We start from the raw sequence: 15,457 nt of genomic DNA on the forward strand, positions 1-15,457 counted from the left end.
TATCTGTCAGCAGTATCTACTAAATAATTTTTAGCACTCCTCAGTGCTTTTGGGGTGTCCTCCCTAATTGTGCATTAATATTTCTGGCTGTCAAAGTCATAACTGTCAGCAGTATCTACTAAATAATTTTTAGCACTCCTCAGTGCTTTTGGGGTGTCCTCCCTAATTGTGCATTAATATTTCTGGCTGTCAAAAGTCATATCTGTCAGCAGTATCTACCAAATAATTTTTAGCACTCCCCAGTGGTTTGCGCTCAGAATGGATTCAAAGCAGTCCACATATGATCTGAATGAGCAACCAGGTTCTGTCACCAGTCCTGATGTTAGTGTTCCCAGTACGTCATCTGGCCAAGGCGATGTCAAACAACAGAGTGTTTCCAAATTAGTGCAAAAAACAAAAACCAAAAAAAAATTTACTGTATTGAAGCGAAAAAGAAGTGTAACTGAGCAAAAGTTAAGTGACGATAAAAAAAAAATTGCAGGCATGCCATTCTACACACGCAGTGGCAAAGAGAGAATGAGGCCTTCACCTTTGGCTATTAGTGGCAGATCCCAAAAAGTTACCCAGCCTACAATTGGTGCACAGCTACTGTTACGCGTCAAAGCCGAGCTGCAAGATAACAGTGAGGCATTACAGGAGAATATTTGCTCTGATTCACAAATGACAACAATCCCTGTGGAGAGTCCATCCAACAGTGGGATGTCTAATCGTGAGCATTCTGCTGATGTGTGCCTTAATAGCCCGAGTGTAGCCGGTGATACCCAAATTGAGGATGCCACTTTGGAATTAGAAGAGGATGAGGGGGAGATTTGTGTAGGCGACGAGGGCGCTAATGATGATGTTGATGATTATGATGCAGACAGATACCAAATTGCCTTTCTCAATTTCTATTTATATTCTAGATTATATAACGGCTGAATAGTTTTCTATTTTACTCCTAGTGGAGAGAGGATCTGATGCAGACAGATACCAAACTGCCTTTGTCCATTTCAATTTATATTGTACAGTATATAACGGCTGAATTTATTAGTATTTTATACAAGTGGAGGAGGGCCTAGAGAGACAGAATCCAAACTGGCTTTCTCCATGTCAATTAATATTGTACAGTCTATAACGGCTGGATTTTTTGGTATTTTATACAAGTGGAGGGGGGCCTAGAGAGACAGAAACCAAACTGGCTTTCTCCATGTCAATTAATATTCTACAGTCTATAATGGCTGAATTTTTTGTTTTTTTAAAAAAGTGGAGGGGGGCCTATAGAGACAGAAAGCAAACTGTTTTTTTCCATTTCTTTACATATTTAACTATAATTGTAGGGTGTAATATACATCCAAAGACGATGGCTGCATTGCCAATATGCATAGATGGAGAGGAAGACAATCTGTTTTGTGTGTAGAATAAATGAAGGCCTACCAACGAAGAACTAAACAGTTTTTTGGATGATTTATTACCTCAACAATTAGATTACTTATCTCTAAAACAGTTGGAGCACTAAATTGGGTTATTTTATGCACAAAAACATGTATTTTCCAACAAAATAGCAAAACAAAACCAAACAAAACCAAAACCAAAACACGCAATGGCGGTTTTGCAAAACCAAAACCAAAACACGACGGTAATCCAGAACCAAAACCGAATCCAAAACCAAAACACGGGGGTCAGTGACCATCTCTAACATATACACATATACATACACATACATACATACATACATATATATACATATACATACACAAACATATATATACACATATATATATATACAGGGCCGGGCCAAAAAAGATAAATTCGGGCCGGGTGTCTGTAATAGTGACTGGCCTCTCCCCACGGGCCAGCCACCTTCTCCAATTGTCCGCGGCGCAGATCCCTTCAACTTTGACCTCCTCCTAGTGGCACATGGGATGCGCACCATGTCATAGGTGCCATCCCATGTGCGAACAGATGAAGAACTGCACAGCGCGCCGATGAACCAGGTGAGTGTGTGTTTGTGTCAGAATAATAAATTAATGTGTGTATGTTAGGGGGCAGTATATGAATGTATGTATGTGTGAGAAGGGGCCAGTGTATGAATGTATTGTGTGTGTGAGGGGGCCACTATATGAATGTATTGCGTGTGTGAGGGGGCCATTATATGAATGTATTGTGTGTGTGAGGGGGCCACTATATGAATGTATGTGTGTGTGAGGGGGTCACTATATGAATGTAATGTGTGTGTGAGGGGGCCACTATATGAATGTATTGTGTGTGTGAGGGGGCCACTATATGAATGTATTGTGTGTCTGTGAGGGGGCCACTATATGAATGTATTGTGTGTCTGTGAGGGGGCCACTATATGAATGTATTGTGTGTCTGTGAGGGGGCCACTGTATGCATGTATTGTGTGTCTGTGAGGGGGCCACTGTATGAATGTATTGTGTGTGTGAGGGGACCACTATATAAACGTATTGTGTGTGAGAGGTAGGCTGTAAATTTAATCGAGGAGTGCAGGTGGGGGCTAATTATTGGGTGCTATTTTATTTGTGGGGTGATGGTGGGGCAATTTAATTTAATAGTGGGTCCTATGAATTTAAGATGGAGTAATTGGACCTTTAATGCTGGGTGGTGAGCTATTGATTGTGGGGGAGAATGAGGTCTCTTTATTAAATGGGATTATGAATTATTTAATGCCTGGGATTGTTGTGGGAAATGGTTATATTTGTTAAATGTAAATGCTATTTAAATTATTGCTGGGGCTGTTTGGAGAGGGGGAAATAGGTTTATATATTAAATGTGCGTGCTATCAAATGTCAGGGTTGGTTGGAGGGAAATAGATCTATTTAGCAAATGTAAATATTATTATTTTAATGTTGTGGCTGAAGGGAGACCTAATTATAAAACGTGGGTGCTATTGATTTAAACTGGGACTGGTTGGAGTTTTCTAAATTTTATGTACCCATTTTTTCTCCAAATAGGGCCTCCAATATTGGTCCAGACAACCAGCAAATGAGCTAAAGAAACCAGCAGCCACAAGTGGTGACAGTGACAAGAACAGGTAGAAGAGAGCAGGACAGTCTGCCAACTGTCCAGAATCTGGTGGGACAGTCCCGAATTAGGGTGACTGTTTCGCTTAGTACAGTCGGGAGGTCTGTCCTGCTTCACCGTGTACTGCACCTAACAGTAGTGCACACAGTATTGCCTGGATATTTCTCTAAATGGATAACCATGCTACATCACAGGGGGGTTACCCTATCTAAAGTGTCCAGGCCCCCCAGAGCCTTAATCCAGCTCTGGGCCTGGGCATAAAAATATATATATATGGATTAAGCAACACTAAAACAGCCTCTTTTTATATATATAAATATATATTGTACCAAAAAACACCCTTTAAGGATGGGCCGCTACTTATGGGCCAGTGCGGTGTGCTTGCCCCCCGGGCCAAAGTCTGCCAGCCCTCCCCTGTATATATATATATATATATACACACACACATACAAGCTATATGGGCAAGAGTATTCGGACACTTGACCATTACACCAACAGGGACTGTAATGACATTGTATTCAAATACATATACTTTAATATGGAGTTGGTCCCTCTTTTGCAGCAATAGCAGCTTTCCCTCTTCTTGGAAGGCTTTCCACAAGATATTGGAGTGTTTCTGTGGGAATTTGTGCCCATTCATTCTGTAAAGCATTTATGAGGTCAGGCACTGATGTTGGATGAGAAGGCCTGGCTCGCAATCTCCGTTCCAGTTCATCCCAAAGGTGTTTGATAGGGTTGAGGTCATGGCTCTGTGCGGACCAGTCAAGTTCTTCCACACCAAACTCATCAAACCATGTCTTTGTAGACCTTGCTTTGTGCACTGGAGCACAGTCATGTTGGAATAGAAAAGGGCCTTCCCCAAATTGGTGCCACAAAGTTGGAGGCGTAACATTGTCCGAAATGACTTGGTATGCTGAGGCCCCACTTCCTTTGAAGCTGCTGAAGTTGAGCTCATGCTCTACTAGCAGCTGCTTTGCTTGTAGAGAATGGGAGCATAAGAGTACAGACAACAGCTGAAATATTGGGGATCCAGTCTTTTGTATACAAGTGTGTGGAAGGGTAGTGCAAAAGTTAATGTGATGCTCAACAGTGGGGGCATGGCTGAGCTCCGAGGCGCTGCAGTGTGACTGGATAATGTATACTCAGTGTCATCCTTCTTAATTAGCTGCTCATTCTTCCCTCAAATATCCGTTGCTTCTGTTACCTGCCACATCCTCTGTGATCCTCCTGTTAAAACTTCAGCAACAATACCAGCAGCTCTTAAACGTTATTAACAAACAGTGGGTCTGTGAATCAGCATCGGAACCAATTCATCAGTTTCATTTTCTTTTCCTTGTGCAAGGGCTTTCTGGTCCCATATATATTCTGTGATCCTCCTACAAGCTTCTTCAACCCTATGACCTCCAGATTTTCCACCTCCCCAAGGTGCCAGTAGACTAGATTGTTCCCACTCTGCTCCTTGTCACGAATCTCCAATCCTTCTCAGTTACTAGGAAAATGCACAAGGCTACAAAGACCTTCCATGTGTTACTGCCTGTCAGTAATTACCCATTTTTTAAAGATGTCAGATTTTACTTCCACCGCTCTGGCTCAGTATGTTGTGTATGACTGTAGGTAGGTCTGGATTTTATGGAAAGGCTTCAAAAAGGTCTAGTTTGGGTGATGTGGGTGCGGGAGCGACTGTGCGCACCTTGCACACATTTACATATTTTAAACCATTAAGCATATGCTGAAATAGGTATTAATTATTTACATTCTCTTATTTAAGAAATACAGCATGCAGTGAGGATTGGCACTATGGAAAACTACAGTGATAGGTGGGGTGGGGTATGGGGCAGCAAATGTAATACCCTAAAGCAGCTAAAAATTAAACATTAGGCCTGATTTTAAGAGTTTGTCTTCCTATGTGAGCAGAAACTGGTGTGGATAAACAGGAGCGGGGGGGGGGGGGTGTTTCAGGGAAGTAAGTAAGGGAAAGAGCAAAGCAGGGGGTGAAGTACAAAGGAGAACAGGTGGGGTGAGAGAGGGGGTTAGCTGGGATGAGGATAGGGACATGTGGAAAGACAGACACAGGGGAGATATTATCATCATCAGCAATTTATATAGTACCACTAATTCTGCAGCGCTGTACAGAGAAATCACATCAGTCCCTGCCCCATTGGAGCTTACAGTCTAAATTCGCTAACATACACGTACACAGACCAGGAGACACTATTATATTAGAGAGATATAAAAAAAATGGGAGACATTAGTGAAAGGAGACAGAGGGGAGAGGTAATTGGGTACGGGAGAGGAGGGAAACACAGGGTGAAAAACCTTCCAACATCTGATATACTTTATGTTTTACTATATAGTTTTAAATAGCATCTAAAATTAATTTCACACTATCAAAATCCCTAAAGCTTAGACCCCCAGATCGCCTGCCATTCTCTTCAAATTAACTAAACTCATACTTGCCAACTTATGGCAAGTATGATCCAGGAGCTGTAGAGGAGAGGTGGGTGTGCAGGGGGCGGGGCTCCGAAAATCCGAAAATCGCGTCATGTTGGCCTCCGCCCCGTGAAGTAATGACGCAAAACGCGTTGACAGCGGGGCGGGGCCAAACGCTGCGATTCCTGGTGAATCTCGTCGATTTGGACCAAATTCTGCCCGATGCGGTAGATTGCCATACTCTACCGGGAGTCCATGAGACTCACCCAAAATGCGGGAGTCTCCCGGACATTCCAGGAGAGTTGGCAAGTATGACTAAACTAAAAAGATAATACATTTATATTCTTAAAGCCAAATGTATTCAGAAACTAAAAGATAAAAGAAAATAACAAGATATATTAACTTTTGTTATAAAGCGCGCATATATATATATATATATATATATATATATATATATATATATATATATATATATATATATAAAACATATTACAATCTTCCAGGAACCTTACAACATTACTGAGCTCTTAAAAAGGAAAGTGGCAAATTCTCGTAAATCTGTGACTCCTTGTTTACCTCCATTCCCATCCTCACATCATAACTCTGCCCCTGTCACATGTAGCCTCATTAATGCCTCCAATATTTTTGTGGTTTTGTGTAGTATCAATAGTGACATACAACCCTGCTTTAATTTTTAGGTTTTCACAAAAACCTTTATTTCATCAAAGCAATCTATTTAGTAAAATGTGTATGTACGAACTGAAAGATCAAATATATCTAAAGACGGAAAGAACCCTTTAAGCTCATGCAGTTGAGAAATAACATGGTATCACCAAAAATTCAAGTATTCCCTGGTAAAAACGCACACATGTAAAATAACATGTTATATTGTGAGACAAACAATGGGCAAGCCAAAAAGAAACACGAGACACTGTAAAGCATTGATAAACTATTAAAATAACCGGTATGTTACAAGGAAAATGGAACACTAGCATTATATGGAAAGGAGGATAAACAAGAGTGTATATGGAACTCATTTTATGCCGGATAAATAAAATGGATTGACAGAACACAAAGGTTGTGAGTCACATAAGTACTACATGATTAACAAGATGACCTATATATTTTAGACATATATACACACATACATACACAATGGTCAAAGTAGAAATTTAGAGGTGCAGAATTAAATTCAATAGTTTTACAATGAAGGCAGTAGGAGAAGTGGCGGTATGGCATACCACTGTGTACACTCCCACCTCAACCACAGTATAATAACATTCTTACCAACTTGATGGCGCCGTCTTCCAGGAGCCTGCCGGGGAAAGTGGGCGTGAGGGAGCGGGGTGCCAAAATCGCATCATTTTGGACCCGCCCTCTGTGACGTAATGACGCAAACGCGGCATTTTACACTGGGGGCGGGGCCAAATGCAGCGATTCACGGAGAATGGGGCATTTTGGACCAAATTCTGCCCACTTCACTAGGAAGTGGGCAGAATTCGGGAGATTGCCATACTCTCCCGGGAGTCCGGGAGACTCTCCCAAGATGCGGGAGTCTCCCGGACATTCTGGGAGAGTTGACAAGTATTTATAATAACACACACGCACAAAGAAGGAAACACATTGACATTTACAGCCAACATCTGCGACAGCCTGGTATAGTGTGGGATAAGAAAGAATATATTCAAAATGGAGAAACAAATGTCCTATTTTTGTCTTTTATTGTCCATAATTACAACTTTACTGGATAGATGGAAGAAAATATAGGAGATAAGGCACAGTGGTGAATGACACAGAGGTAAATAAGAGGAGGCAAGATTTAAATTATTCATAGTAGCACCCACAATCTGTTTCCATGCAACTTTTGGTCTTTGTTTAAATGGGGATTGGGATTAAACTGCTGCCCATTCTACTTCGTAAGAGGGTCAGTTATAAAAGTTTTTTGTGCTTGAAATGACCGAAAACAAGAACATTGACCACTTAATATTTGTTGAAAATAGTCATATTCCTCCTTTTAATTTCACTTTTGATTTTGAGATATCGGAGCATTGAAGTCAACTCAAAAATGTTTATCTCACTAATTGATCAAAAAGAGGGCACTGATTTTCATTGACATTGAAACATGTCAGAACTCCATACTAAACTAAATGCCAAGTTAACAACTTGTACATTGTTAGTTGCTATTTAAAAAAAGGAAGAAAATAAACAATGAGCATGACCTCCAGGACTTGAACTCGGGATAATAGGGACTTATCTGAATGCCCTTGCCCAAGCCTGTCGCTTCCAACTTTGCAACATCGCCCGCATCCGTCCCTTTCTCTCTCAGGATGCTGCCAAGACTATCATCCATGCACTCATCATCTCCCGCCTGGATTACTGCAACCTCCTCCTCACTGGCCTCCCCCACTCACATCTCTCCCCCTCCGCTCTGTACTTAATGTGGCCGCAAGACTCATCTTCCTCTCACGCCGCTCCTCCTCTGCCTCCCCTCTCTGCCTCGCCTTACACTGGCTTCCCTTCCCCTACAGAATCCTTTTCAAACTCCTCACCACCACTTACAAGGCTCTCTCCCACTCTACAGCCCCCTACATCTCTAACCTCCTCTCCATTCACACTCCTGCCCGCTCCCTTCGCTCAGCCAATGATCGACGCCTCTCCTCCACTCTTATCACCTCTTCCCACTCCAGAATCCAAGATTTTTCCCATGCTGCCCCCCTTCACTGGAATGACCTCCCTCGTTCCATCCGCCTCTCTCCTACTATGTGCTCCTTCAAACGTGCACTGAAAACCCACCTCTTCCTTAAAGCCTACCAACCTTCTGCATAACCCCTTAATCTCTTCCACTCGCTCTCTCCCTTGCCTCATCTAGCTCCCCTTGTGCCTGTTCTGTTTTCCCTCCCTTAGGATGTAAGCTCACTTGAGCAGGGCCCTCTTTCCTCCTGTCTCCTCACCTGTTCTTCTGCTCCGTGTTTATTGCTTTAACCTGCCTGGAGTTCCTGAAGTACTGGTATCTCTGTTTATTGTTTTGTACTGTTTCACCCTGTATAGTGTACTGTCTGTATGGTGTACTGCGCTGCGGAAATCTTGTGGCGCCTAACAAATAAAGGATAATAATAATAATAATAATAATGCCAACTAGCAAAGCGAAATGGAGACTAAAAACAGCTGCACTCACCAGAATGGTAGTAAACCAGCAATATCGAGCAGAAAAGTCTAAAGAAACAAGCCAGGAGTTGAAACTGGCAGCAGACAGGAAGAACCAATGACATCGCCATTTAAACTAAGGAAGAGGACCGATCAGAGTACTCCATTAGGAATAACCCCTTCCGCTGCCTGTTACTGCAATTATGGTCATGTGAACACTGATATCTGGAAGTAGCGTCCCAGCTGCCTAGCAACAACCCGGGATGGAAGGATCAGTGTGAGACAACACAAGCAGTGCGGCGGTTCGTAAGTACTTAACTTGGGTTAAATGCATTGAATGGAGTAGGCACCATACTGAAAATGGCAATGTGCCACAATAATCCCAAGCATAAGTTACATCTTGAGTGGGTATAGGGTCAATAGAAGCAATGGATTCCATTTTCAGACCCATTTTTCAGCATTGACCGAACAGTGCAACTGCTAGGGTAACTTACAAATTTGATGCCAATGGGTTTGAAGTCCTACGATTTTAATAAATATAGATCAGGAACAAGGATCACTCTTGTTGGTGCAGATTTGTCTGCTCTAATTTTGCACAGCATACCTTTTTAGAAATAGTCCCTCAAGACTATACTTTCAGGGATCATTTCTATAGTTTATAACTTTGAAAATGTGCTCTAAAGTGTACAGAAATTGTTCCCTTTCTTGCTTTTCAAATATATAATATGTCACTGGCATTGTAATTTTATTTACTGCCAAAATATTCAGATACAAACTTTTAAGACTAGATTAATCAAAGAACAATTTAGAATGATATGTATTCATATGCTACCAACTTTAGTCTAGAATATTGCTGAAATTATACAACAATGTCATAATGTTAGTGGCATACTGCCAAAATTTCCACAATTAACACAGGATTATGTATCATGACTCAATAATAAAGGTCGCTTACAAAAGTGCAAAATGTGTGCCTTATACTGTGCATGTGCTATTTGTGAATATAGTGTGACTTCACTTGTTTTTTTAAAGAGAAGGACAAACATTTTGGGCAAAGATGGCAGGATCTGTGATGCATCTTCTGTTGGGAAGAACGTAGAGGATTGCAGGTATTCCTTCCAGAATGGTGAGCTAGGTGCATGAATACATTTAACTACGCAAACGAGGTACCCACTTACAAAAACAAGATTTCATTTTTCAGGATTAGTTAATGAGATTAAAGTGTGCGGAAGTGCATTGAAGAGATGATCCCCAGAGTTGAAACGGTGCATAGGTGGGCCCCATAGCAAAATCTGGACAGTGGGCCTGACAACACCCTTCACACCTCCCGGGCCCCCTCTCTGATCTCAATGAAATAAAGCAGGGACCACTTCAGATTAAGTGCAGTACGATGCATCTGCCAGTCAGAAGAGGCCTCTGCTCTGTTCTTTTCAGAGCAGAGCGCGGGGCCTGCATGGTAAGGCAAGGCATGCCCCCCCTCCCTCCCTCACCTCTGTGTACCATAGCCAGTGCACTAACTGCATCGACTATAGTTCCTCCCCAGATGTTCCCTATTTAAAATGGGGCTACAGAGCATTTTTTTCTCTTTAAAAAGACTTACATTTTACATATTCTCAGAGTTATTGGCCTACACATTTTCCAGAATGATTTTCCGGGAGCGGTACCTACAACCAGAATGTGGGCGCACACCAATGAATGCACTAGGCTGACATTTGTGCAAATAGAAAAGCACTTAACACATGCATGTCTTACAATGCACATTGGCCCCGATTCAGAGTGAGACTACTCCCATTTTCATAATGTATCGGAGTTTTTCACATGGCGCATACCCGCAAATGTACGTAAATGCAGCTATTCCGATCTACGACTTTTAAGCACTTATGACTTCTTACGCCTGAAGAGAAGTGACGGGGGAGTAAAGGGTTTTTCTATTGCAGGCAGTAAGGGCGTGTTCAAGCAATTGTGTTCGGGTGCAGACTGGGACATGGTCGCAGAGATGGCTAGTAGTCCTTTCAACATCAAACAGGTATAGGCTTTGTTGAGTATGTGTTGACACTAGAAACAAACTTGCATATTACGCTTTTGGTAATTTCTATGATTACATAGTGACAGGGTCCATCTTTTTCTTAAATTAAAGTAAAACTACTGCTAAATTTGTCTTCACCCCCCTCTGATTAAAATACGCCATTAAGTAAAAGAAAGTATCTCAAAAGAAATGGCTAGCATGATGAACTATTGAATTAGAAAACAATAATTGTGAATTCCAGCCACAATCAATTTATGTATTTGTTTATTTTCCTGAAAGCACTCCCAACAACAAGAAATGCAGAGGTCTATCCCAGGAGACACGCAATGTTTGAAAAATACTTTGACTCTCTGTCTCAGATCAATGGATTCATTCAGTTGCAAATAAATATTAACACCACTCCTTAAAGGCACTCTAACTGCAAACATTTTTTTTTTGCTTAAAGAGGTTCTCCACCTGAAATTTAAAAAAAGAACTCTGTACCGCTTGTAAGTTGTTAGTACTAATTTAAAGTAGGACACAACCAACTCCCTGCCTGGTGCGATCATGTTAAAAGCTATTTCCCACCCACACAGTGTGAGCGTTCACATAAGCGCTGGTTTGGAAGCATTGGTTAGTCAAACTACTTTGTTGTGTACTGTCCACAGAGAGTATAGTTTAATTTTAGGTCTAAGAAGAGAACTCCTTTAAATAGTTCTAGTACAAGGACCACAGTCCTTGTACTAATGCTAGACTTAAACTATATGGACAAAAGTATTCAGATGCTTCACCATTACACCAACAGGGACTGTATTGACATTGTATTCTAATGCATTTACTTTAGTTGGTCCCCCTTTTGCTGCGATAACAGATTTCACTCTTCTTGGAAGGCTTTCCACAAGATGTTGGAGTGTTTCTGTGGTAATTTCTTCCCATTCATTCTCTAGAGCATTTATGTGGTCAGGCACTGATGTTGGATGAGAAGGCCTGGTCGCAATCTCTGTTCCAGTTCATCCCAAAGGTGTTCAATGGCTTTGAGGTCAGGGCTCTGTGCGGGCCAGACAAGTTCTTACAAACCGAATGCTTTGTAATCCTTGCTTTGTGCACTGGGGCACAGTCATGTTGGAATAGAAAAGGAATAGAAAAGGGCCTTCTCCAAACTCTTGCCACAAGTTTGGAAGCATGGTATTGTCCAAAATGACTTGGTATGCTGAAGCATTAAGATTGCCCTTCACTGGAGATAATGGGCCTAGCACAAACCCTGAAAAACAGCCCCATACCTTTATCCCTTATCCTCTGAGCTCTTCAGAACAACCCATTTTGTATCACAAATGTTTGCAAATGTATGGCTAGGTGCTTGATTTTATACACTTTTGGCAATGGGTCTGATTGAAACAACTCCCCCGCTCCATCAGAACTTCCCCCAACTTGCCCAGCTTCAAACAGGGCTTAAAAACCCACCTCTTCCTCAAAGCCTTCCAGTCCCCCACTTAACTGCCCTCCTTCCTGTCTCTTCTGCCCCCCCTTCTGTCCCCCTCCTACCTCCCTCCTCATCGTTTTCTCTCCCCCCCTCCGTCCCTGCCTCCCCTCTCCCCCTTTCCTCCTCCCTCCCTTGCGTCTCTGTCCATCCCACCCTCCCCTTAGATTGTACGCTCCTTCGAGCAGGGCCTCCTCTCCTCCTGTTCTCCACCACCTTAACTCTGCTCTCCAGCTCCTTGTCTCTTCCATGAGGTCCTTCTGCCCCTCTTCCCCTCTCGCTACCCGATGGGGGCCCTCACCTTTCATCTAGCTGTACCTTGAGCTTCTGAGTTACTGTGCTTCTTGTTAACTGTATCATGCTGTCTCACCCTGTACCGTATTTCTGTCTGTCAATGTACGGCGCTACGGATACCTAGTGACGCCTTATAAATATAAATTAATAATAATAATAACTCAATTCAATACTTAACAAGCGTGGCCAAATACTTTGTCCATATAGTGTATATTTTCTTTATCAGAATGCAGAATTTAAATCAAATTAAAGTTTTGTCACTGCCTCCCATCTATCCTCTTTCTGTGATATTTTTGGACCTTCTTGATCTGGCATGCTCCCTGAATAGCCTCATACCATGATGATGTCTCTGCCCAATGCCAATAGGCCATTCTCCAAGCCAATGCATTGTAGAGTGCTTTCATTCATTAATGAGATTGACTTTTGGAGGAGATAAGTGGACAGTAACACAGACAAAATCAATAGCAACCAAATGAATGATAAACACTCCAAGCATACTTAAAAATAACTTATAGAAGCCATACAATTTTCAGTAGCCAACTGTGTGATATTGATATACAAGGTGTTTCAAAAAGATGGACCTAATTTCAGTAATATATTTCACAATGGCAACATGTTACAATTACACGAAAAGTTACAAACTGTTTGATGAGTTATGAAATTTTACTAACCATTTTATAAATGTTCTATGTGCCCTTCACCTGCCATATGGGCAACATTGAGACAATAGTGGAATTCGTCCAAACAACTTTCAGAGTGTCTTCTTCCGCTGAATTCACCGATGCCATGATTTTGTTTTTGAGGTCATTTAGATTAGTCACTAATGTTGGCAAAAAAAACACAGTTTTTGACATATTCCCACAACAAAAGCGGTTGTAGTCATTAAAACAATGACCATCTCGCCGATACCAGATACTTTGAAAGGAATACACCGAAGGTGCATTCCCCGGCGCACTGGTAATACTGACAGCTTTAAACAGTGACCGGAAACCTGCCTGTACAATTTCACATCAGTCCCTGCCCCATTGGAGCTTACAGTCTAAATTTCCTAACACACACACAGACATAGAGAGAGAGACTAGGGTCAATTTTGATAGCAGCCACTTAAACTACTAGTATGTTTTTGGAGTGTGGGAGGAAACCAGAGCACCCGGAGGAAACCCACACAAACACGGGGAGAACATACAAACTCCACACAGATAAGGCCATCGTCTTCTTCATACGTCACCATGGTTTTCGGTCACTGTTTAAAGCGGTCAGTATTACCAGTGCGCTGGGGAATACACCTTCGGTATATTCCTGTCGGCATATCTGGTACCAGCAAGATGAGCTTCGTAAAAAGGTACCCCACCCAAGAAAAGTCGCAGGGCATATTGTCTGGGGATCTTTGGGGCCAAGAGTATATCCCCAAATCTTGCAACGTTGAAGCAGTGTGTCATTTAGAAAAACATCAAACCTGCAGGTGCCACACAGTTGTATGAGGGATCGCAAGATCTTGGCTAGCATGACGAGTGGACTTGCATGGGCTAAACATAAAACTCTCTTGAATTCTTCTCACGTTTTCCTCTGAAGTGCGTGGTCGCCTAGTGCTTTTTCCCTTACAAAAACAGCCTGTTTGCTCAAAGTGTCAGAACCAACGATGAATGCTCTTTGGCATTGTCGGATCAATGCCAAAATGCCAATGAAACACTGCACCGCAATTATGGATTTAGTCTTGCTGAACTGCAGAATTACTTCAAAGAAAAAAGGAGATAAAGAATACTAACTAGGGAAGGTACACCTCAAATATGTGGTGAAAATGTCAGCAACATAGGATTAATAGCAACTTGAGAACCTCTTCTAAATCCATAATAGCACACTCAGTCATGGACTTAAAAAATTAAACACATGTAAAAACAAAAAATGTATTGGTATATATAAAAATGTTAAAAAGCGAAATATTAAAAATTTTGAGTGAATGACAAGCTTAGAGAAATTATTAATATATGTGAGACAATGTCATTCATTTGGGTTCTATCTCTTTGAACTGTAGAATTGAAATGCCTTTTGATGTGGGGTCACCATCTTGCGAACGATGATGAAGCTAGGTGCTGTTGGTGCGCTGAGAGAGGCATCTAGAGGTAGTCACTATAAACTCTATGCCCCACCCTTTCAAGTGGTAAGAGCTTCATTCTTGGGTGGTTTGTGGTTGTAGAGATATAACAATTTCAAATCGGGTCTATCTTTTTGAAACACCCTGTAGAAACATATATTGAACCAGCTCTTGAATAAAAGAGGATTACCAGAGGTATCTCAATGCAGTTGGTGGACTGGATAGCATTAGGTTCAACACCAGTCGAATAAGAGTTCCAGAGAATAAGGCCCCTATTTATAAATATGTGGCGAAAACAATTAATTCTCTATCAAAGTTTATTGCAGTGATAGAAAATCAGTTATCGCTGCAAGTTACCAAGATAATATTGCTGGAGCAGCAAAGTGATATTCAGCTGCCAGCAGATACTGGCTGCCAGTGGTAAGAGTAGTGTGATGAAACCAGTTTGATAACACCTTAACCAGTCTGTCCCTCTTTTCTCACAATATGTGGATTATAGCATGTACTTTTTTTTATAGCCCTTGCTTTTGTTCCCCAGCTCAACAGAGTACAACTGCAGTGTCTAATTACATGTGGATAAGTGGACATTGTAGCTCATTGTAAATATGTATATTGTTTATTGTATCTTATTAATATGGCAGTGAAGTTGTTATTCATTGTGCTTAAAGTGAAGCCAGGTGGGTTATGGGTAGGGATCAGGTTGCAAGATACTGGTGAGGGGGGAGGCTAATTAGTATCCATTGCTCTCACAAGACTACTCCAGACATTTGGTCTACAATCTAGAGTTTCTGTGGAAGTACAGCTCATCTCCACTCCCGTCTCCAACCCCCCTAGTCCAGGACTCACCAATGCTTAACAAGCACAGACCCAGAGGTTTGCCCAGGGAGGGGAAAAGATTGTGGAAATTTGACCCGAAATATAAGGATCCACTCCAGGGATGGAGGTGATGTTAATTCTAGGAATTGATGACTGGAAGCTACAGGGTGGATGGTGG

The 15,457-nt window shown here is 41.8% G+C and overlaps 1 protein-coding gene and 1 pseudogene across 1 annotated transcript in view; one reads left to right on the plus strand and one right to left on the minus strand.

The window, feature by feature from the left end:
- The window catches only part of SSBP4 (single stranded DNA binding protein 4), a 396,764-nt gene that overhangs the window by 117,034 nt on the left and 264,273 nt on the right, over window positions 1-15,457 (minus strand). The window lies entirely within an intron of this gene.
- LOC142137197 (small nucleolar RNA U3) lies at window positions 9,220-9,292 on the plus strand (annotated as a pseudogene).

Source organism: Mixophyes fleayi, chromosome 1 (assembly GCF_038048845.1).
Source record: "Mixophyes fleayi isolate aMixFle1 chromosome 1, aMixFle1.hap1, whole genome shotgun sequence".
NCBI lineage: Eukaryota > Metazoa > Chordata > Amphibia > Anura > Limnodynastidae > Mixophyes > Mixophyes fleayi.